The sequence below is a fragment of the Polypterus senegalus genome, chromosome 3 (genome assembly GCF_016835505.1).
Source record: "Polypterus senegalus isolate Bchr_013 chromosome 3, ASM1683550v1, whole genome shotgun sequence".
In the NCBI taxonomy this organism is placed as follows: Eukaryota; Metazoa; Chordata; class Cladistia; order Polypteriformes; family Polypteridae; genus Polypterus; species Polypterus senegalus.
This window is the reverse complement of record NC_053156.1, coordinates 81,719,930-81,744,968: the sequence shown is the minus strand read 5'-3', so window position 1 is coordinate 81,744,968 and position 25,039 is coordinate 81,719,930. Positions and strand designations below refer to the sequence as shown.

The window sequence follows — 25,039 nt, the reverse complement described above, 5'->3', positions numbered from 1 at the left end:
CATGGCGGTGTTTCACATACTTAAAAGCCCGAACAGCCCTACTGATTTTTGATTGTTTGCTTCTCTCTCTCTGACATTCTCTGCTCCTGACGTGCACTCCTTTGAAGAGGAAGATATGTTTGCATTCTTTTAATTGTGGGACGGAACTGTCATCCCTGTCTTGTCATGGAGCACAGTTTAAACTTTTGACTAAAGGGTGTTATTTCATGTCTAGAGGGCTCTTATAATGTTAAAAAAAAGTATTTAGAAGGTCGTAAACAGGTTTTCTATGCTCTAACTGTGAAAATATTTGATTTATAAATAAAGAATTCTAATATTCGCGGAAATTCCTTTATCGCGGTAGAGTCTGGAATGGATTAACCGCGATAACCGAGGGTTTACTGTATACTGCTTGCACGATGACAACTGTATCGGGGCACAGTGATGAAATGTTAACTGTAGCAAGCAAACACAAATTTATCATACAACCAATCCGAATTAAACAAAGCATACATTTATCTGGCAAGGGGGCTGTTTAAATTAGATCTTCTTCATAAAAGCAGAAGCCAGATAACCACTCTTAAATAATATCTTATAGGTCACTGGCAGGATAGCATGTAGAACTGTTATCTCTTTTTTTTTTGTAAATTTAGTTCTAATTCTACTAAAAGTTCATTTTTAAACTCCAAAATACTAAAACGACTCCCTCAACTACTGAAATTAGAAGAAATAAAAAAAAATTATATGAGAATCAATCATTTACCCTGTTGAAATATATCTAATATTAAAAAAGTAATATATTAAAACACCTGGCTGGAAATCGCTCTGGACAGGGTACCAGCCCATCAGACATCCCACAGGACCAATTTGGAATTAATAGTAAACCTAACCTGCACATCTCTGGAGATGTGGGACAAACACCAGAGTACCAGAGAACAACCCAGGCTGCCAAAAGACAGCATTGAAAACTCCAAGCAACTTTAAAATATCCAGATAAAACAAAGATAAAGGTTAATGGTTGAAATATAAAAATGCAATTTAGAAAATGAGAAAGTAATTGCTGACCAGTTATTAAATATGCTTAGTTCTTTGAATGTACATTGCTAACAAAGTATATTCTTTCAAACAATTACTTGCATGTGAACATGGTTTCATTCTTTCGGTATGTTTCTTTCTCACAAAAATGCAAATATACAAGTCTCCCCAAATACAAAAATTTCAATTATTCGAGAACAAAATTAGGGCAGAATTCCTGATGGCAGTATCTGCCTTTTTAGAAAAAGTATTTTAATTTTTCCATAGAAACCTAGACAAAAGAAAAAGTACAGTATATCCAATAATATTTATAACAAGGTTAGTAATGATACTTTAATATTTTAACAGAAAAAATGGGAAAAATGTTAAAATTGTATAATGTGTGTCATCTAAATGCAGTTTTCTTATCAAGTTTAAGAAGGTATGGCTTCTCATCAGCACTATATAAAAAAAGGCTATTTCCTTTGGGCACCATGGATACTTGATAAATCTCTAACATTAAAATAACTGAAGCCTCTTGTAAAATTGAATTAATCAAGAGGACTGCAAAAAAAGACAAAACATACTAAATGTACATGATTAGAGTTTATAGGGATTTTCAGTTTAATAATTTATTACAGCTCAAACTGCCCAAATAAGAAACATCAAAAAAATTTTACATACAAAAGTGCATCTGTTAATTTCCCTTTTAAAAGTAATCTAAAAGCTTAATAAAACATCTTTTTAGGAGTATTCACAGAGGTTCAGAAAGGATGCCTGCTATTGGTGCCCCTTGGATGAATAAAAAACCAGTTACCATATCTACTGTGAAAAAAAATGTTAATCTTCTCTTCATCAGTGGCCACATACCTAACTGTCAGATGTACAAGATTTAGCATGTTCCATTCAGTTCCCATTCCTTCAGTAATAGCGTCACAAAATCGTTTTTTGCCCTCTTTGTTTACATACTATAAAGAAATCCAGGAACAATTCACATTGTTTCAGTAAATATGTTTTTATAATAATATTGGGCATATTTACAGTATGGTGTGCTAACTTAATGATTAATGTTCATAGAAGTGTATCTGACAATCCAAGTTCATTACCTATCACCACTACAAATCTCTCCAAGTCATGGTAAATGCCGAAAATGTCCAAAACTCCTGCATCATTCCATGCATTCTACTCCAACCTGAAGTGTTTAGAGGTTAAGGTTAGGGGTAATAAGTGCAAAATAAAATTCAAGTGCACAGATATACCTGAAAGGAGTCTGCATTTGCTAGAGTTTTGATAGACAGATTACATCTTTGATAGTAGTAAAATATTTGCTATTGTACAAAAAAAACATGATTTGTCTGCTTCCAGTAACTAGTTTATTTTTGAGGTAATATAAGCATATCTAATTGCTGTGCACATTACCTTAAACAATATTAATATGAAGCAGAATTTTAAAAATCTCTAAACTATTAGAAAAAAAGCTATCAATTGTATAAAAATAAATGTATTTGACTCAAGATATTTGAATTATTTACATTTGTAAGGATTATCATTCTTGCTCAACTATTGCATTACTAGCTAAAGTTTAAATTTCATTATTGGCCTTAAATACCCCATAATTCTCTAATGCAGATTTCAGTCCTGGCATAGAATCCTGACTCCAACATTGTCTATGTAAAGTTTTTTTTTTTATTTTTTATTTTTTTTTTTTTAAATGCCTTGTTTGCGTGGCATTTTCTTATGAAAACCCCAGTTGCTTTTCCAACAAGCCAAAGTCATGTAAGGTAAGGATAAGCATCAACTATAAACTGATCCAGTATAGGGACATGTGCCTTCAAATGGACAAGCACACAAGCGCAGATGAAAAGAGCACTGTCTAACTGCCAACTTGAATTGGATAAGCAGATCATAAAATTGATCAAAGGATATGCACCTATTAAATATTCACAGTTTTACAAAGATCTACTGAATGATAAAACATAATTAAGCTTTTTACATTATGTTATACAACACTTGAGATACAGGCTGAAAAAGGCTGTCCCAAAACAGGATCAAACAGCATTTAATTTGGCTCTTAGCACCATTTTTACATTAACCAAGCCACTTCACTGTGAAAACTCATAAAGGGTTAGTGGGATGTCACTCGGGCTCTTCTCAGACAATGGAAATGTTGGCCTTAAATGGATACACTGTTGGGACAGAAGGAGAACTCTGATAAACCAGTTCAGATTCCTGAGAGATCTCAGGAGTTTTCCAAATCTGAGCATATTTGCATGGTGGGCTTTAAAAGGTTTATGAACAAGAACCTTGTTGGATCTTGGTGAAAATTCTACAAGCGAATTGAGTTTTGTAGTATCTGTTGTATGTCTTTCAGTCACTGCTTTTGCATATCGAGAGCTGGCAGTAAGTTGTGTCAATTTAATCTGGACATGGAACTCTGCAATGGATAGGACTCCTGCACAAGTTTCACCCCAGACAGAACTTCAAAGCACAGCCAAAAATACGATTATTATTCAGTTGGTAGCATAAGAGCTGCATATTAGTTTTTTTTCAGAGAATGCTGTACTCTGTAGATACATTGGACTGAGATCTTTAGCATAGAGCTTGGAGTGTTTCGCAGTCAAGTGACAGGTTCTTCAAATAACAACATTTCCAAATCTCAAGTCAGGGTCTTCTCCCAGAAAAAATGTCTTGTTTCTGTACAAGCTATAAAAAAGCTGCCCCTAATGAAGGAATTTAAGTACTCAGTCTTTATACAAGTTATACCACTTATTACATAGTAATATACCCTTAAATACTCTGAGAAACTGCATACACTTACAATTTTTAATAAATAAAAGTTCACCCTTAATATACTGTTATTTAATAATTGTCAGACATGGGTTAATTCAGCTCTAAATTACACACTGCATGCATCAATAAACTACAAAAGATCACACCCTACCAGTAGGTGTGACACCTTCAAGCATCTTTCTCCATTAAGTACAAATTCAGAAAATGTCCTCAACGTACTGCTTTTGCTGAACTGCTTTCTACCTGTGAATGCTCCATCACTTGGGGATTCCATAGATTCTGATCATCTTGTATGCTTTCATGTGAATGCATTATGGAAATCTCCAACTCAACTTGAATGGGTGTTGTGGCCAAAAAAAAAAAAAAAATCAATATCATAGTATAACTAAAAAGTCTGATGTCTCAATAGACTGAAACAATATTTTAAACAAATAATATATGTAATGATTAATGAAATTAATACAGACTCAACACTTATCTGTCATACACTCCATTACTTATATAAATTTGACTGCAGGTATTAAGTTCTCACTCACTTCTCTAAAAGTACAGCTTCCATTTCTTACTCTCTCTCTTTCTCTAACTCATTCACACCCATCACCAATGCCAGACAAACAGCACAAGACACAGCTACTGCTTTATCTTCCCATTTGCATTGATAGACCACTCAGGTGAAACAGTACAGAAATATTCCTAAAGCCATAGATTCACTGATTACACAACACTGATATACATGTATATATCCAAAGTTATTATCTTTAATACATTACAACCCAAACAAAAAAAAAAAAAAAAATCACATTTCTCATTTACATTTACATTAACGTGTTGTGTTTTATGTACTTCCACTACTACTACAGTATATTGCTTTTAAACACAAAAGCATTCCAAGTACAAGAGGTAATGTCTATCACCATTTATAACAGTGACATCTTACTGCTTTATCCATTATTAAACACTTATGAAATTTCAGCTTGGCAGCTTATTGTGCTTACAGGGGTATTGCTAGTCTGGTGGTATGCAGAGTGACATGTTCAAAATTTTAGTTTTTGTAAAAGAAAATAATTTGAGTTATTAAAACGTTTGGCATGATTCTTGAGCAGAGCAAATTCTGGTGTCATTTGAATATTATTATTCTGCATGCTCTGGTCTCACACCCAGTAACACATCACAGCCAGTTTAATTTCCTAACCTATAAACAAGGTCTTACTAGATATTCAGCTGGTGGACTATTACCATCTAACCATTTCCTTTCTCTCTTTTGAAACTGTTTCCTCCTACTCATCTGCACTCATTTTGAAAAAAAATGTACTAACATTCAACATATGCTACTGCCTCCAGTTATATTAACATTGCATCAACAACCCATCTCCAAATAAAATTGAACGTCCATATACAATTACAGAGCAAAGCATGACCCTCTCATACATTAGAATGCTATAATGATTTGGCTAATAAACTAAATATGCTTAACAATTGTTTGGACTGGCAAAGTAGCTACACTGGGATGTTACAAAAGCTCCTTGCATTTCCCACCACTTAGTGAGCATTTTAATGTGAATCCCTAAACTCTAGATCATACATAATAGTACAACAGAAGAAATATGAAATAAGGGGGAGATAACTACAATTAAAAATTATTTCAGGGACTGAGTCATATTTCATTAACTCTGTATCTACTGTGCACACCATGAACAAGCGCTTTTCTGCAACATGCACTATTTTTAAATTAACAATATTATAATGCTCAAGATAAAACTCAAGATTATTAAATGTTATTTTATATTTAGTAGTTCCCTTGTGATATTAGGTATTAAGTTTCTATAATAATCATGGGAGTGCCCACCCAAATATGCAAGTGTTTCATATTGGAGGATTGAGTAAAGGATGTTTTTTTTCTCTCTGTAGTGTGGCTACTGTAGTATCAAAGGGAAAAAAGCATTTTAGAAAAAAAAATAATACATTGTAATTATATTATATTGGTTTTGCACAGACTATACTCAAATATATAGAATTTTGTTCCACTATTAGGACAGATTTCCATGTGAGTTTGTGTTTCTAAGTTTACCTTTCCTATGTTTTCTGTGCCATGCTTTTCCAGCACATTTACCACATAGATGCTAGGATAGCATGACGTTTTAACTTTTTAACTGTAGTATTACAGTATATGTAAGAAGTCACTATTTCATAAAAAGATGTTTTTCAAAAACTCTATATATTTTGGTACCTTTAGATCTACACAAATCGAGTGTGTTACGGATTATACTATTTATCCGTATGTTTTCTGAGGCAACCTAATTATTTTTCAGCTGTGTTGTGCAAATTATCCATGCTTTATAAGCTTTAATGCAATCCTATTTTAACTCTGTCTGGAATAGAAAATGGACCTATTCTTATGAGGGCCTTTTTAAGCTTGCTGGTCAATTTCTGTAGACTACAGTATATGCAGATTTTTCTTTAATCTTTTCCTCAGACAATTTTGCTTGGCTAAATATTAGTGTATGGGCTTCTATGTATTTGTTTTTCCCTGCTAACCAATTACATCTGCATGCTCTTTACTATGTATACCTTTAGACAGCATAACTATGTCATAATAAATATGCCCTGTCTTCAAGGTTGCGCAGGAAAAAGGGAAAATATGACATTATGCTTTCTTAGTCTTTGGCAGAGACAGCAATACCCATTGTAACTAAAATGGGGGTTGACAGTTGTCCTTTCACAATTAAACATCTTCCACACAGTTTGCACATGTGCTCTTCGGCTGTTGCTCACAAAGGTACAGTCAACACACACAGACAAAACAATTAAGGTGAACAGACTGGACAGACAAGCACAGCAACTCACATAATCATCTAAATTACATCCTTTGTTTCCGTTCATGCACCCAAGTGGATCTGTATAGATAGATAGGTATATGTGGAAAGTATGGCCTGGCCCTTAAGCTGGCAGTCAAGAACAACCATTGTGATAACACCTATATTCTGGGCATGTTCAGGCAGGCACTCATTACTGTTTTGGGGAATGCCTTCTCCCATGGCTCCCCTTTAATCTGGAGATGAATGGGCAGAGGGCCTCGGGAGAGAATGCATTGGCCATCCTGCATACTGCAGTTCACATAGTATTTTTTCCCCTCATTTAGTCTATAAGGGAAAATTATGTTTAGTTAATTGCTCTTTCTACCTCCTACAAGTTTTGATTTCTTTCCACATCTATAATCTGTTATATGTGTTATAAAGTATACCACTAGAAAAGTATGAATGCCTTTGTGGTTCCTAAAGTTTTATTTGTGCTGCACAAGGCTAATTCTAATTGTGTTTACAGTTTCTCCAACAAAACATCAAAAAGATCATTTTGGAAAGGGATAATGTATCAAATCTGTTTACAAAATATATCAATTATAAACCTATTTATAAAATTTTAGACAGTATGTATATCACAGTATTGACCTAAAAATTATTCGGACTTTATTTACTTAAAAACAATTCTTGAGGTTTTCTTTTTTTTTAACTTGAGATGCAAGATTTATTATACTTGAACAATTATGTAAAGTACAATTAAAGAAATTAAAAAGGGAACAAATTTCCTAAATAATACATACTGTTAAAATACTGAAACCTGGACTGCTTCGTCCAAAAATCTCTTAAAGAAAAAGTCCACAATGCTTTCAGCACAACTTGAAATACAAAGTTCTGAGCCAATCTGGAAGGATGCCAACTGTATGATAGGAAGAAAGCTATTAGTATACAAAGCACAGAGCTAACACGAGTTTGACACAGAGAAAGGAGAACACACAAGGTGGCATACTGTGGATGTACTGTACACATCAATTGATGCTGGCTGTGTACTCTATTCCAAACTGTATGAAAACATTATAATACACAGACACCGCAACATGTATTGAAAAGTTTATATTGCTTCATTGTCAAACAATCAGATTGCTAACAATACAGTCAACCATATGGCCATGTGATGAGTCACTCAGATTCACCAATGCTTTTGGTGTTTAGTGAATGTATCTACGGTATTGGTAACAACACTCGTTTTCCATTTACAGCAGCCTTTAACTCTGACAGAACGGGAGTACTAAAAGGAACGCTGCAATGACCACTATTAATGACTATTATATATATCATGGCAACCATAATTATAATCGTGACTAATGTTCGATTGATTGTGTAGCCCTAACAGTCGTGTAATCTGATATCTTCAAGACAACAAGATCCTTAACTTTTGACATGCTCTCCCACTGGAAGTCGTGTAATGTGCTGCTGGCTTTACTCGGGCACATTTTGACTACAGGTTATACTGCCTTTGTGCTAGTGTACAGGCTGTCAATGTTTATTGTGACAAATACTGAAGAGTGGTCTAATGTGATACTCCTTATTTGTTCAAATGTGTCCTTTATGTAGCTCTGGTGTTCCATGCAAAGAGGGTTTAGGAAATGGTCAATACGTTCTATTGTCCTGTAAAATTTGCTGTTGCAATCAGACTGAGACTCCCTGGTGGGATTTCATAGGGATTTTGTATATTTTTGGTAATAAGTTTCTTTTCCAGCAGATCACTACAATCTTTCTGTAGTGGCTTATCATATTCTGATTGAATAACAAATGTATTACTGAGTTTACTGTATATTTGTTGAAGACTTTAAGTAAATTAAATGGCAAAATCTCTTGTATGTGCCTTTCTGCCTCCGAGCTGATCTGTCCCTAGCTATAATTATTGTGCCACCATTATCTCTTAGTTTCATAACTGTATGTTTAGTACTATCATCCATCCCTGTATGAAGTTCTTTAGGTCTATGTGCAGTCAGGGATTAAGGATTTGAATTATCTTCCTAAAATTTTTAATTATTTAAGATATATTTTCCTGAGATGTGTTTCCCTTCCAAATACTAGGTCTATTTTGGTGCAAACGGTATGTGTCTGTCATTCATCCCCTTCAAAAAAAAGTCAACTAATTTTAATTATATGTGGTAGTCTTGTATTTCATTTTTAAAACTCCCCTTTGTATTGTCATGATTGCTACTGTGGGGATGAATGAAACGGCCCTCTTATGGTAGGGCGGACCAAGTCTGAGGTCACACTATCAGGCTCACTGTTAAAACACAAATCAAATTTCTGAATCCTTTTCATCCAATCTTTTGAATGAATATCAAAAAACATACTTAGAACTGAAGTCTGGCATATAGTGCCTTAAAGGCTTCATTTTCTAGCATTAAAACATTAAAAATCCATCTACCAATTCAATTTAACTATATTTTTGTACAGCGCTGTAATAAGTTCACAAATAAAGAAACAGATTTGTTTAAACAAACAGGAAGGGAAACAGTTCCTGCCTGATTAATATAAATGTAACCAAACAATATAAGTTAATTAAGTTAATTAATGTTATCATTGACCTACAGCCAGCTGACAACAGAGGAGAGGCAAGGAATACAAAAACTTCAGTCAGCAGCATCCCTCCTGGAAGTCCACAACCAGTTATAACAGACAATCTCAAGCACATTAATGCATCCTTCCATACAACCATTTTCTTGTACAGCTTTTGCAGAAAAATGACTTGAGGCAAGTTTTAAGGTGAATATATCAACTCTGAAGGACACTCATCTGAAGGTCACTCAGCTAACAATACAAGGCCAATTTATAGTCATCTTGCAGGAAAACAATGAGCTTCTTTATTTTTGGAAGGAACTCAAATTTTTCAGCAGATGCCAACACAAAAAAGGAGCTGAAAATCAAATACTGAAATCAGAGCACAATAGTTTAATTTTTTGTAAAGAAATAAGGAAAAAAATTGCAATAAAACATTTTAAAATTACTCTGATTTTTACTTTTTTTTTTTTATATAAATAGTAGCATCAACATCTGTTGTGCTGACACTTTAAGGAAGAGGAGCAACAGATGATTATATCTTGCCACATATCTATTAGCTTGATGTTACATTTGTCATTCACACCTGCTTTTTCACTACTATACCTGTATTGTTTAACTAGCACCTCAAGAATGTGAAAATAAAGTCTGCACTGATGTTCTTAAAAAAAAAAAAAAAAGTATACTACCTAAAATCAAAAATGCAAAATAAAAAGAATCTAATTATGTTGGTCCTTATGACAACATTATCAGGAAAATTCCATGTGATAAACAGATTTAAGTTACAAAAAAAAATAAAATGAAAATTGCTTACAAAATAATAATATAACCCTTATAAAAATATGCGGAATCCAAAGCAGGCTAAGTTCAAGTAAAGGAATTCTATCCAGTAAATTTAAAACCAGATGCATCTTATTGTAGGGGAAGTTTCAACATGCACTGGAATGACATGCATCCTACCCTTTCATAACTCTTTGACCAAAAAAAAAAAAAAACTCACAAGTAGTGGGTTCACACATTACTAGGGCATATGTTGTGAAGAGCCAAGGATTCATTTGTGTTAAATTCATTACTTACAACAACAGATTAAAAAACAGGTCTAATATCATTGGTTATAAACCTATACTGTACTAAGAAGGTGCAAGGAAATTTGAATATTTTAGCTAAATCTTTAAATCTAATTTTATTCTGACAAATACAGTATTACTAGCTGGGGATAGACATTTGTTACTTCTAAGATATATACTTTTTCTGCATGAATTGTATTCACATTTTGTGCATTACTCTCTTATATACAACATTGTTATTTTGCTATGAGGATGAATATTCTAATTATTATATTATTTTTACCAGGAAAGCTAAACTTAAAATTGCTTTTAACTTTTTTTCAATGTGACATTAAAATCAACAAAAACAAAAGAGAGAAAAATATCATATATGTGACACATTCACATACAGGAAGACTGAACTGACAGTTGTGCAGAGAAAGTTACTGAAACCAGAATCTCACAGCGTCCTAATAGCAATACTTCCCCCATTACATTTACTCACCAAGAAAGTGAGAGGAAGACCAATTTTTCACTTCCAAGTTTGAAACTTTGTATGCTTTCCTTGATAGCCATTTAGTAAAGTTCATTACAACGCAGGGAGGTAAAAGCACAACAGAAAATGAGAGAATATTGAAAGCGGATATGACAGCAACGAAGAGCATTCTGGGATTATTTTAAATAACAACTTTTTTTTTTTTTTTAAATAAGCTTTTCCTCCAAAACCACCAAAACCACATGCTAGCTAGTGTAATACTGCTTAAGAGACAGTATTTGTATATCTATTTAAAACACATTTTTAAAATAAACCTCAAACTAAATGCCAAACTTCACTTTGTATAAGCAGTTAATTATTTCAGCTCACGTTTATTAATACACCCAACAAATTAAGAACCTTGATTGATGAAAATATATAAGTATCTTAAATTGAACTGCAATTTTTGTATATTTTGAAACACCTTTTTGAGTCATTTTAAAGCTAAAAAAAAACACACACACATTATGAATAAAATACAACATAAGCTTGATATTTTTCAAGTCAAAGTCATTTTTCTGAAAATCATGGTATACATTAACGTGCCATGGGAAACTGTGTTCTAAAGTAAGGCATATTTTTTTATAAATTAAGATCTTGTGTTTGCAGTTTAAACTGGGATCCAAAGTGCACCAATACAAACACAAGCCAAAAGCAACTTACCAATACCTCCATTTTTCAAACAAAAATGTTCTTAAGTATTGATTCAAGTCTCACGATTGCACAATTGCTGTTAAACATAGTTTCTTATTGCTCTTCAGGGGAGAAAAGAAGGTTTGTTTAGATTCTGCTTGTTTAGATAATTTAAAAGAGGTGCTCTGGTATCCTGTAGCTTGAGAATGCTGAAATTTCTATTTTGAATCGTTCCAGTGATTAGGGCAAGAGTTTCCTTCAAGTTAACATTTATTATCATGTGTACATAGTAAGAGTTTCTTACTTGTATGTCTCCTCAGAATAGCAACAGTAATGCAATACCAACAAAGAAGCACACCCAAAAAACTGAATTTATAGACTGCAACATTTATATACAATATGTATACTGTACAATCTTAGCTGTGTAACCTTGCTTCACAATTATGAAGATGAGAAATTATGAATACCCTTGTTGAATTTTATTGGTCTAAACTGAGTTTTGAGATCCCCGGTTACTATTTTTGCACTTTTCATAGATTTACTAAAGGAGTATGGAGCCCTCATACTATATCGTTATTACAGTAAGGTCACTACATCACTATCTTGTTGTTAATTTTTCTCGGGGGCACTGCTATTTTGTTCTAGTTTTACACTGCCACTGCCATGCTGCTCAACACCAGTGACATTTGTTGTTAGTCCCATGAACAGATCACATACTTATCTCAGAAAAAAATAGTGGCAAGGATCTATAATAAAATATATTATTTACAATATCTGTCATCATAAACATACCTCAGAAACATGGCAGGCATTCAGTAAGGTTCAGGTCTTTTGTTCATCATTTAGAATAATGCCATTTGAATCCCATTTTAAATTACAAAGGCATTGTATTTTTGAAAATTTACAAAATATGTTTCACTTTAGAACAGAAAATTTCCATCACAAGTAAATGTACACATTGATTGTGAAAAAATAACTAATTTTAAAAATAACAAATTTATCTTCTGAGGGAGCAACAAGTAATTGGCACCTATCATTGTTCACTATCCTAAAAATACTGAAATAGGGCATCCAACTAAATGAAAAATGAGGCCATTTAAAAGGTTAAGTGCAAACTCCAGTGCATTCATACATGGTTTCTGACTTCAAATGATCTTAAAACTGGTACAATCACTGGATCTGGGATATCTTGCAGAAGCTTAAATACAATTCTAGCCAATATACCACATACTGTATAAATCTAAATAACTAATACACAATTAAATAAAAAAAAAACTTGAATCTACTTTATTTTCAAGACATTAAGTGACTAAGAAATGCATAAAATAGGGAAATGGATAGCTTGTTTTTGGCAAAACATTTTGTCTTTATGAGAGGTATATATTTTATTCAGGAAGCAATGTGTATTATTAGACTATATCTGGATTATGAGGAGGAAATGGACATTCAGAGCAAAGAAATTGCCTAAAGCTGTTAACCTATGAAATGTGCTACAGAAGCAAATAGCAGAATGTCAATTGATGAACAGCCAGAAAGCAAAAATTGGCTGTTTGCCTATCTGTTCTCAATTTACAGGATTTTAACTAGTACTTTATTGCAAAACTATTAGAATTGATTGAAGATTAGAATGCACAGATCATTCCTTTTTTTTTCCTCCTCAGATATCAGCTCTTATTTCAAATTTATGAAGCAAAGAGGAAAAGGCTAAAAAGAGAAATACAAAGTAAAGACAATGAACCACTATCCTGTTTTGTACTAAACAGCAAAAGTCAATGACCAACCACAAAAGTCCAAATATCTGCCACAATTAATGTATCTTCTTTTTTAAATATCCACAAATGAAATTAATCTTGACCTTTTCGTATTTGCCAAGGGTTTACTTTACAACCTCCAGTGTTAACGACTATAATTATACTTCACACATTCCTCTATCATAATTAAGCACTAACAGCTAATGGACATTTTCCAGAACCTTCTATCACCACTAAATAATGTCAAGAGGTGCCAGAACAGTCTATGCGTTGCTGCCAGAAAAAAAAGGTCTTCACTACAAACGTTTAGTACAGCAGATATGCTCTGTCGATTGCTGTAACTGTGAAGGACATGTTGTTAATCAGCATATAATCGGGAAATTTACAGAGACAGATGCAAAATGAAGCTGTTGGAGAAGACAAAATTTTACGCTGCGTTATACAGGGGTACACCAAATTAGATTTTTTTAATATATTTTTATTTGTGACAATGCTCATGTCTGTCATTATGTGTCACCCCGTCCTACAATGCAAATTTAGATGCCAAGCATACACAATACACTGATGCCCAGACCATCTTTTTTCTAGGAAGGAAGTATGTGCCCCCTGCTCCAACTTACCACCTCAAAGAAGAAACAACCAGTGTTTTAATTTTGTCTTGTATAATGCGTTTACTAAAACTACTTTTTAAATATTAGAAAGAGAATATTCCAAACAAAATTCTAATAGCCAAAACTAAAAGAACAAAAAGTAAATAACTGCTAACAGGTCTGAAACTAAGAACAACTGACATCACAGTTTAGTGACAACTGCACACACAAAAAAAAAAAAGATCACCAAAGTCTCAGACCACAGAACACATGCTTCACATACATGATGTTTAATAGGCTCTCTCGTCCCAATATATTCTAATTCAACTTAAAAATACAGGGTGAGCCAAAATGAAATACCACATTTCTCAAGGTCATTGCACAAGGTAGAGGCAGCGGAGTGGATTGGGGTGGGGGTCCTTTGATAGCCGATCCCTTGTAGTTTTCAGTCGGCAACATGCCTTTGTCCAGTGCGCACCATGCTTTCACTGTCAAAGCATTCATCAAAAACAACAAATCCATCATCACTACGCAATGCGCCTTCTGAACGCACTTCAGCATTCCTCCGAACGGTAACATCCCAAATCGGAAACAATTCTTCAGTGGTTGGCTAAATTCAGACAGACGGATACAACACTGATCAGAAAATCTCCAGGACGTTCTCAGACTGAAAACATCCAAGCTGCAATGGCATCAATTTTGCAGTCTCCTAGACATTAAGTGTGCGAACATGCTTCTGCCTTAGGCATTTCCACCACGTCCTTGAGGTGGATTTTGCAAGAGGACCTTAATTTCCATCCATACAAAATGAAGGTAGTGCAGGAACTCATTGAGAGAGACTGTCAGAGCTGTAGAGAGTTGTACACAAACATTCTGGAAACAATTCATCGAGATGCCATCATTATGAACAGCGATGAAGCACACATCCATTTGAATGGTTGCGTAAATAAGAAAAACTTTCAACACTGGGCTGAGACCAACCCAACTTCATCAGAGAGAACCCTGCACAGTGAGAGTGTAACAGTTTGGTGCACTGTTGCAAAATTTGGCATTGTAGGCCCTTACTTTTTTGATGAGGGGGGTTTAATGGTCACCATCACTTCATAACATTACATTGAAATACTAGAGAACTTTTTCCAGCCCCAACTGGAGGAAATGGATGTAGTGGATTTCTTGTTTCAACAGGATGGAGCAACAGCTCATAAAGCACGGAGATCTATGCAAGTTTTGAGGGAGATTTTTTGGGAAAGCTGATCTCCCTGCATGGCGATGTTGGGTGGCCTTCATGTTTGCCTGATCTCGCTCCGTACGATTTCTTCTTGTGGGGCGATCTCAAGTCGAACGTATACATGCTGACCTCAAAACCTTGAAGCACTCAAGGACACTATTCGCCATGAAATCTCTGCTGTTCTTCTTGAAATGGCTGAATGAGTCATGCAAGCATTCAGAAATCATCTCACGGAGTGTATCGCCAATGATGGCCACCACCTTCCCTGCAGCATATGCAATGGCCTTGACGGCTCTCCTTTTTGCCATCACCCCCATGCCAAGTTTGGCCATGACTTGGCAGAGAACGCAACCTGCGAAGGCCTCAACATCCCACCTCGAATGGCTCACAGCTAGTCTTCCAAACCTGCCTCTTGCATTGTTCTACTAGTTCCAAGAACTTTGCACATTTCCTCTCCAGTGCTTCACCCATGCACTCCTCCCAGGGAACAGTGAGTTCTATCATGGTCACTTGTTTAGTGGTGTTTGAGAAAATAACCATGTCTGCGCAGAGACATATTGCTGGGATGTGCTCCACAAGCCTTAGCTGCTTGTACATGTCTACCCTTATATGCCAATCAGCAGCTGAGTTGAGGAGGCCCACTGTAGATCTGGGTTCTGTGCTGTACTTCTCACCTGCCTCAATGAAGGTGATGGACTGCTTAGGTCCCTATTGCCAAGTAATGTTAAACCAAGTTGTCACTACGGTGTTCCCAAATACGCACTTTGCTGATAAACTGAGCGCACTGAGTTTGCACGGCGCTTTGGTGACTTTGAAGAACAAAAAAAGTCCGTCTACATGCGGCTCGAACCTTGTGCATGTTTGGTAGCACATATCTGTGTGAGAAGCTCTTCTCAGTGATAAAGAATAACAAAACAGCACACAGGAGTCGCCTCACTGATGAGCACCTGCAATCCATCCTGAGAATCTCCACAACACAGAACCTCACACCAAACAGAAACGAACTTGTTGCCAAAAAAAGATGCCAGGCGTCCAGCTCTAAAATGACATATGAGCAAAGAAAACTGAATGATTTGATTTGTTATTGCTGAAAGGAACACATTTTATTTATATTTCTAGGTTTTGTTATGCAGCATGTTCATATTTGAATTTGTATAATTTTGACAGGATATATTTTTATGGAGAGCAAAATCTTTTGGGATATTTAAAATGTAAGTTTATTTTTATATAAAATTACATAAGAGTAAAGAAATTTGAATGTTTGTTCTTTTAACGTTTACTTTATTTCTAACTTGTATAATTTAGACAGGATATATTTTTATGGAGAGCAAAATATTATAAGTTGTTTAAGGTTTGAGTTGATTTATTCACGAATAATATTCCTGTCTGTTTTACCATTCCTACCAAAGATATTTCTGTCGACTAAATAAAAATTCCTTCTATTTAAAATTTAAATAGAACTTGAACAAATACGATAGTTCATAATATCCACGCAGACTTGCGTAAGAGCGGAGTTATCCGTTTTAACAAGCAGCGTATTGCACTGATCTGAAATAGCTGTGTGTGTATATATGTATGTACAGTATATGTATATATGTTTATATATGTGTGTGTGTATGTATATATATATATATATATATATATATATATATATGTGTGTGTATATTTATGTGTATATGTAGATATATATGTTTGTGTGTGTGTGTGTAATATATATATATATATATATATATATATATATATATATATATATATATATATATATACACTGCTCACAAAAATTAAAGGAACACTTTAAAGAAACACATTAGATACATCAGATCTCAATATGAAGTTGGATATCTATACAAATAACGACAAGGCAATGTCTTAGGAACAAAAGGATGCCAAGTCTTTTAATGGAAATAAAAGTTTTCTGCCTACAGAGGGCTCAATTGTGTAGACACCCTAAAATCAGAGTGAAATGAAGATGTGGCAGGCTAGTCCATTTTTCAAAACTTAATTTCTGCTACTCAAAATGCTTTTCAGTATCTTGTGTGGCCCCACGAGCTTGTATGCATGCTTGACAACGTCGGGCATGCTCCTAATGAGACGACGGATGGTGTCTTGTGGCATTTCCTCCCAGATCTGTATGAGGGCATCCCTGAGCTGTTGTACAGTCTGAGGAGCAACCTGGCAGCCTAATGGACCGAAAGATAATGTCCTACAGATGTTCTATTGGGTTTAAGTCGGAGGATCGTGAGGGCCATTCAATTGTTTCAATTCCTTCATCCTCCAGGTACTGCCTGCATACTCTTGCCACATGAGGCCGGGCATTGTCGTGCATTAGGAGGAAACCAGGACCTACTGCACCAGCGTAGGGTCTGACAATGGGTCCAAGGATTTCATCCTGATACCTAATGGCAGTCAAGATGCTGTTGTCTAGCCTGTAGAGGTCTGTAAGTCGCTCCATGGATATGCCTCCAAGATCATCACTGACCCACCACCAAACCAGTCATGCTAAACGATGTTACAGGCAGCATAATATTCTCCACGGCTTCTCCTGACCCTTTCACGTCTTTCACATATAGTCAGGGTGAATCTGCTCTCATCTGTGAAAAGCACAGGACACCAGTGGTGGGCCTGCCAATTCTGGTATTCTATGGCAAATGCCAATTGAGCTCCCGGTGCTGTGCAGTGAGCAAAGGGCAGTAGACATTTGGGCCCTCAGGCAATCCTCATGAAGTCTGTTTCTGATTGTTTGGTCAGAGACATTCACACCAGTGGCCTGCTGGAGGTCATTTTGTAGGGCTCTGGCAGTGCTCATCCTGTTCCTCCTTGCCCAAAGGAGCAGATACTGGTCCTGCTGATGGGTTATGGACCTTCTATGGCCCTCTCCAGCTCACCTAGAGTAACTGCTTGTCTCCTAGAATCTCCTCCATGCCCTTGAGACTGTGCAGGGAGATACAGCAAACCTTCTGGCAATGACACGTATTGATGTGCCATCCTGGAAAAGTTGGACTACCTGTGCAACCTCTGTAGGGTCCAGGTATGGCCTCATGCTACCAGTAGTGACACTGACTGTAGCCAAATGCAAAACTAGTGAAGAAACAGTCAGAAAAGATAAGGAGGGAAAAATGTCAGTGGCCTCCACCTGTTAAACCATTCCTGTTTTGGGGGTCATCTCATTGTTGCCCCTCTAGTGCATCTGTTGTTAATTTCATTAGCACCACAGCAGCTGAAACTGATTAACAACCCCCTCAGCAAATTAACTGACCAGATTAATATCCCATAAGTTTCATTGACTTTATGCTATACTCTGATTAAAAGTGTTCCTTTAATTCTTTTGAGCAGTATATATATATATATATGACAGCAACACTCATCACTCACAACAGTGACAAAACAATTACATTGACAATCATGTTACGTTATTTTCAAAATGTTTCCTTTTCTTTTCATTGCTTCTTTAACACACTACTTCTCGCTAAGCGCGGGTATTTTGCTAGTATATATATATATATATATATATATATATGCCAGCAACACTCATGACAATGACAACACAATTACATTGACAATCATGTTACATTATTTGCAAAATGTTTCCTTTTCTTTTTTATTTACTTCATTAACACACTACTTCTCCGCTGCGAAGCGCGGGTATTCTGCTAGTTGATTATAAATTTTGACTACCGTTAAACTTTGAACAATACCACACTTACTATTTTTTTAAAGAATGTTGTAGTAATGTTATTACATAAAAGTCAATTACTGTGCTAATTTAACACCAAAATAAAACAATACCAAAAATAATGTGGTTGTTCTTATGGGAAAGGGAGGATTTAAGCCAAGTTACCAAAACCTTAAACAAGTCAAGCATCTCATTAGATGAGTGGTGTCATTTTAGCATCTACATGAAATAATACATTAACACATTTAGCTATTTAATCCTCATGATAAATTGTTTTCCAATAGGTCTGTTTTGTAAAGTCAATAGCCTACAAAAAGTAAATATACATATGCTGCAGGGTTTCTTTATTCATGTTTAACAAATATGCTGCTGCCTATAAATAGAAACTATATTTAATCATATTTTGTTGTGTTTCACAATAAAAAGTATGTTCATTCAAATAATGCTCACAACTTAAAAATACATGTTAATAACTGCAACCACAAACAATTCCTAAAACAACATATAGCAAAAACAGCACAATTTCATGTTCAAGTTTACTGTCATGTGTATGTAGTACATACTGTACTATAATGTAGTACAATGAAATTCGTACTTGCATTTCTCTTCAGAATATTTAACGATGATACAATATGAACAAAGAAATACAAAAAGGTATAAATAGCTTGTGACATACACAGTATGCATACAATATATGCAATATGTACAGTACATAACTCAATGTATTTTCAAAATTACAGTACTTCTTACAAATATGTTATTATGGCTGACTGCACAGTGACCTTACAATCCGTGAATAAAAATTAAATATTAGACTAGTTAGACTATTTCCAAATCCACCAATTCACAAATAGATCTTGCCTTATGCAGTCACAGACAGGAATCTCGTAAAAAAGTGAATGCTTACCATTAACCAAAATGTACTCTGGGTTCCTAACAAGTATACTGTATTAGTGGTTGCTATGGTGCTCCTTACTATTGGCTCAAAAACTGCAGTGTGAACATGCGTTTTCTTTCCCAAACCTCACCTTTACTAACATGAGAGCCCACTTAATGGTCAAAGTGTGAAAATTTTAAATGCAGCTGTATACGCAGATCACTGGCTATGGTCAACTAAAAGTGCATGACACTGTGAATTATACACTGCACCTGAGAATAATTCTGAAAGTCAAACTAATGTTTTTGACAGAGGATTAAATCTGAACATAAAATTTAAGAATGCAATATTAATGCAGTATCTCAGTTCATATTTGATAAAATATTTTTATATACATATATACACATATATATACTACATAGTTTACCGTCAAATAATGCAAAGAGTACGCGACACATGTTTCGCCCTTATTTGGGCTCATCACTGCTCCCCATGCAGGGATCGAACCTCGGACGTTAGCGTCAGAGACTTAGTCCCTTTACGCTGCACCACGGCATGTAGTTCATTTAACCACCCATACAATCAGATTATATATACATACACACACACACGCAGACACATATGCATGCTACCATTCGAAAGTTTAAGAACACCTCAGTGTTTCCAGTTTTTTTTTTTTTTCCCTCAAATTTAACCAGTAGAAATGCAATGAATGACCTAAAATGGTGAAAAGATTATCAGTAAACTGCCACATGTTAAAATTTAAAAACCTGAGCAAAAAAAGAAATACCAGAATATTACAAATGGGCCATCTTCAGGGAACAACTAAAAGGCTACAACCTCGAGAGCATTATTACCCTTAGAAATGTACTGGAAACTGGAAGAAACTCTGACAGGAAGAGTTCTGACAGACCCAAAGTCATGACCCAATCAGAATACAGGTTTTTGAGAATCACCAGCTTCTATGACAGGGACCTCACAGCACAACAGTTTAGGTTTTTATACAACAAAAACACTTATACTTCCTGTCACTGAAAAAAATATATAACACTTACTACTATTTCGTCACCCAGAATTGATTAAATAATCCATATAATATCATCTTAACTTTGCTATAGTAGAATTTCCTACACAGATTGGCTTGCATGTCTACACTTACTGTTATGAAAATCCACTTAACTGACAAGAAAGACGCACAGACTGAGAAACAGATATTTCTATAAGGAGGGAAAAGCGAGACTACTTGCAGTGGGACACAATCACCTTCGTCAAGGACTGTGGTTATAGGCTGGGAAGAAAAAAATCTTACATAGTTCATCCTTACTGAATATATGGCATGTGGTTTACCAAGGGCACCAGAAAAACACTCCTGTGTATTTTAAAATAATTGAAATTTGAAAAAAAAAAAAAATCATTCGGGACAATGAAGGCAACAGAAAAAAACAATAACATCATTAGACCACATACAGATATTCTAAATTATCTTAAATTATCTTAATTGTGGCCATAAACTCTTCCATGCATTTATAAAGTATATAAATGATAAGCTTATTACTGTATCATTGTCAAAAGAAACAACAAGACAAAGAATAATTTTATCCAGTGACGAGTGAATAAATAGTATTTGCAATGTGCCACAGCCAGGAAAAGGGCCTAGACTTTCCAGTTAAACAAGCTGAATGTTTTCATAACATCTGCTATTACTGTATTTTGCCGCCATGGAAACAGATATGTCAACTTCTTTCTTGGCCTCCTCATCAACTACAGTTGAACAATATGGCTAAGAGCAAAAGAGCTGAGCTTACTGTAGGTTTTTTTTTACTTGCACCACTTTCTCTATATTTCTTCCTAGACCAAAAATCAGATAAAAATAAAACGAACTGCACTGGATAGCAATTTATAAACTACACTGTTAAGTCATGCAGTAAAAGAGCAATAGTTATTTATTTTAAAACAAGGTATGGATTATTTTTTAAATTAATATTACCACAAAAATCCAACTGGGAGATGCTATATGAAACATCTGCCTAAAACCCTACCTAACACATTCCATTTTAGCATAAAAACACAGTAAAGCCTAACACGCCATTAATTTTAAATTGGCATTCTGGAATAAGGCAATGTTGCAGAAAAGAGATAATGATTAACCTCAGCTAAAGAGACAACATGGTTTAAGTATGTAGAAAAGAAGAGTCTTATTAAAAAGTATATAAAAAGCATGGACAAGGCCACACCATCACTTTGGCAAGCTTGGAAACTTTCAAAACTAACTAATTACATTAATGTATGACATAACTAATGACTGTAGTAGAATGAGAATTGAGAAGTGGACAAAGGCAGAGGCAAATTTGAAAACTGTAATCCAAGCCCACCTTGATACTATTTTAAATAAATTTAATTGAACAGGACTGATTTGCCTTCATGGGCTGAAGAGCCTGTTCTTCTCAAATTTTTTTCTACTTATCTCATTAAAGAGGTACAAAAGTGTAAAGATTTAGGATGTCTGTGTTGATTTATTTTTTGTTAAATTGTGTGACAGTATCTAATCACCATTGTGTTTAATCAGCACCACAATTTTGAGCACTGTTTTAAATGTATGCTGCCCTATTATTATATGGCTACAGCAACTGTTGCTAATCACTTAGTGGCTTCATGTGGTATTGTTATCAAACTGTAATATAAAGGGTGTCTAAATCAAATATTACTAGAGTAAGTTTCTGGTTTTGCCTTGCTTTGTTCCTGACACATTTCTCCCTTTTGAACCCTCGTCTTGAACCTGGCTTGTATCTGACTTCTATTTTGAATGTACCTTTAGCATTGACTCATTTCCTGACCACTATGTCCTCACATCTTTCATTTCATTTATTTCGTTTTTTTCCCTTTTTCTCAAGAATGAACAACAACAATAGACTGGACAATTCAATCTACTAACAGCATTAAGTCAGACTCCCCTAAAACAATAGCCGAGATAGAATTAACGGCTTGGCACAAAGTTTCCAAAGGCAAACCAAGAGTTCAAGGAGTTCTAGGCTAAGCTGGCTCTGTGATCAGTGGTATGGGTTGTAAAAATTGGAAGAGTACACTAATCAAGCTTGACAAGTTTGACTGATCAGCATTTGCTGTGCATGCAGAACAAGTACAACAGTATCACATAGAACCTACCAAAAAGTTTCTGAATAAAATCACTGAAAGCGCATTTTAATAAAATTAACAATTTTATTATATACAGGAGTAAAAAAAAATAACACAAACATGAAAAAGGAGTTTAACTTTGAAGTAAATAAAATACCATTACAAATGCAGTTGCAAAGTTGAGTCATATTAGGTTGACTACCAATTAGTAGTATAGGTCAATGATAAATTAGGTCAAACAATTAGCACTTTGCTATGCAAGTTTTTAAAAAGAAAACGTGGCAAGTACCATAGTTACAGACTTAAAATAAGCAAAGCCCAAAACTTGAGGTGAATTAGTAACAAAAACTGCACAATATTTTGTTTATAAAGGGGAGCGGTCTCAAAAATAATAAGAGCATATGTCAAGCATGGGCTCACTGAATCAGCAACTCTAAATAATGAATTCAATTTTAAATTCAAAAACTGATAGACCGAGGATAACTGTCAAATGTCACAAAAGTACAGCCTCAAAAATTTTCACAAAATTAAATCAACACTCCTGTGGCCCATTCTAAAATAATGTGAAATTCAAAAAGCTGCATTTAATGGTATAGATGCCTTTCGAAGACTTCTTATATTATGACCCCAAATCTAAATCAGAGCATCTCATTTATACACCAATCCAAGTCAACACGTCTTAACCACTTTGAGCTACATTACTTGTATGAAAATGTGCTATATAAATAAATGTTGTTGTTGTTGTCTTTTTTTATTCCTATTCAGAGTTATTCTCAGAAAACACAAACTTTTATTCCGCTAGCCTTGTTCCTTTCACAGATCTTTTCGTACTGCCTAAGCCTATCAGGGAGAAAGCATTGCCATTTGAATTACCGCTTATGTTAAAAGAGCATAAAAAAGCTGTGTAGTCCATGAGCCATGATCCACCATTTAGAAACTTATTAACCTTTCCTCTCCTCTATAATGAATCCATTAATTATTTTGGCCATGATTTAATTTAAACAATTTAAAGAGACATCCAATTGAACAACTTATTGCACAACTCCATTCATGCCCTCCAATGTCAAAGTTGTTGGTAGCAAAGTTATTAACCTGTCACATGGATTATGACCTTCACAAATTGATCAAGTCAGTTTTATTTAAACTTGTAATGATCTGGACATCATTTGTCACTTTTTCCATTAATGACTCTAAAGTTGCAAAATCCAGCTATCACTGGATCATCTTCTGCTTGACCTCATCTTTTCCTTTAACCAAAATATTTAAACATATGAATAATCGAGGTCTGTGCATTTGTACAAGATATTATATCTAACTATTACCTTGTTGTGAAGAATATAAAGAACTAGTCCTCCCTCATCATGTCTTTCTACTCTCATTAGCTGTTATTAAAATTATTTCCTACAATTTTTCTAGCATCATGCTCACTTTTCTATCCTAGAAAAATATTGGTCTTATGTCAGATCAGCTTATCCCATTTTTTAATATTTCCTTCTTATTTAATATTTAATTAGTAACAGGCAGGATTGAAGATCCTCATTACCTGATTTTTAATTGCATCACCAAGCATTCACATTACCACTCATATGGAACAGGCTTAATCCACCTCATGAAACCCTTAGTGTCTTGGCTGTCTGTTGAGGATAAATTTGGTCTCACCATATTGGAATGTAGTTGAAGGGTTCTTGTTTATCTTCCTTACCAGAAAATTTCTTTATTATAATTTTCTGTTTTGAACCCCTAATAAAAATAGGATGTTAAAAGCACTCGCCTTTTATTCAGAACAATAGCTACCTTGAAAAATAACAAAAATAAAATGACTAATATCAGTAGCTATGATTTTTTTTTTTTTAATTGCGAACTAGTTAATTTAAGATTGCAGAATGAGTAGTCATATTTTAAATCTAGCAGCACTGTATTATATGTCATCACTTGCAATTACTCTTATAAGAAATATAAGCTGATGACAGAAATTGAGATCTTAGGTCTGATTTCCAAAACAATGACCTTACAGACATACTTCTAATTTGTTGAAAAAGCCAACTGCGACAGTTACACAACCAATACTGTACTTAATTTAAAATCACTATTAAATGGTAAGGTCTTTGATTTCTTTAAATTGGCAATTGTTAGATATCTATTAAAGAATTCAGATCAAGATATAAACATACTTAAGCTGTACAGGGCAATTCCCAATTGACTTTTTTCTTAGTAAAAATTTTTAAGCAAACTGCAATTGATTTTTACCTTAAAAATACAGTTTGAGAAAAGTTTGCTTTGGCTTTTGTTCTTGTCATAGCACAGGAGATTCATGTTGTACAAGACAGTTTAATCTCTTATGATGCCGAATATGCCGACATTATAATGCTAATAGACTTAAGTGATGCATTGATACTACTGATCATAGCATTCTACTACAAAT

At 34.6% G+C, this 25,039-nt stretch overlaps 1 protein-coding gene across 3 annotated transcripts in view; it reads right to left on the bottom strand.

Annotated features, from left to right (window-relative positions):
* utrn (utrophin) overlaps nucleotides 1–25,039 on the bottom strand; it is a 513,264-nt gene that overhangs the window by 455,348 nt on the left and 32,877 nt on the right. The window contains exon 1 of one of the 3 annotated variants that reach the window (XM_039747518.1): nucleotides 10,704–10,777. The exons of the other annotated variants lie outside the window; for them this stretch is intronic. The gene's annotated coding sequence lies outside the window, so the exon portion shown is untranslated. Of the gene's footprint in view, nucleotides 1–10,703; nucleotides 10,778–25,039 lie in introns of those variants that run through there. 3 annotated transcript variants of the gene reach the window in all.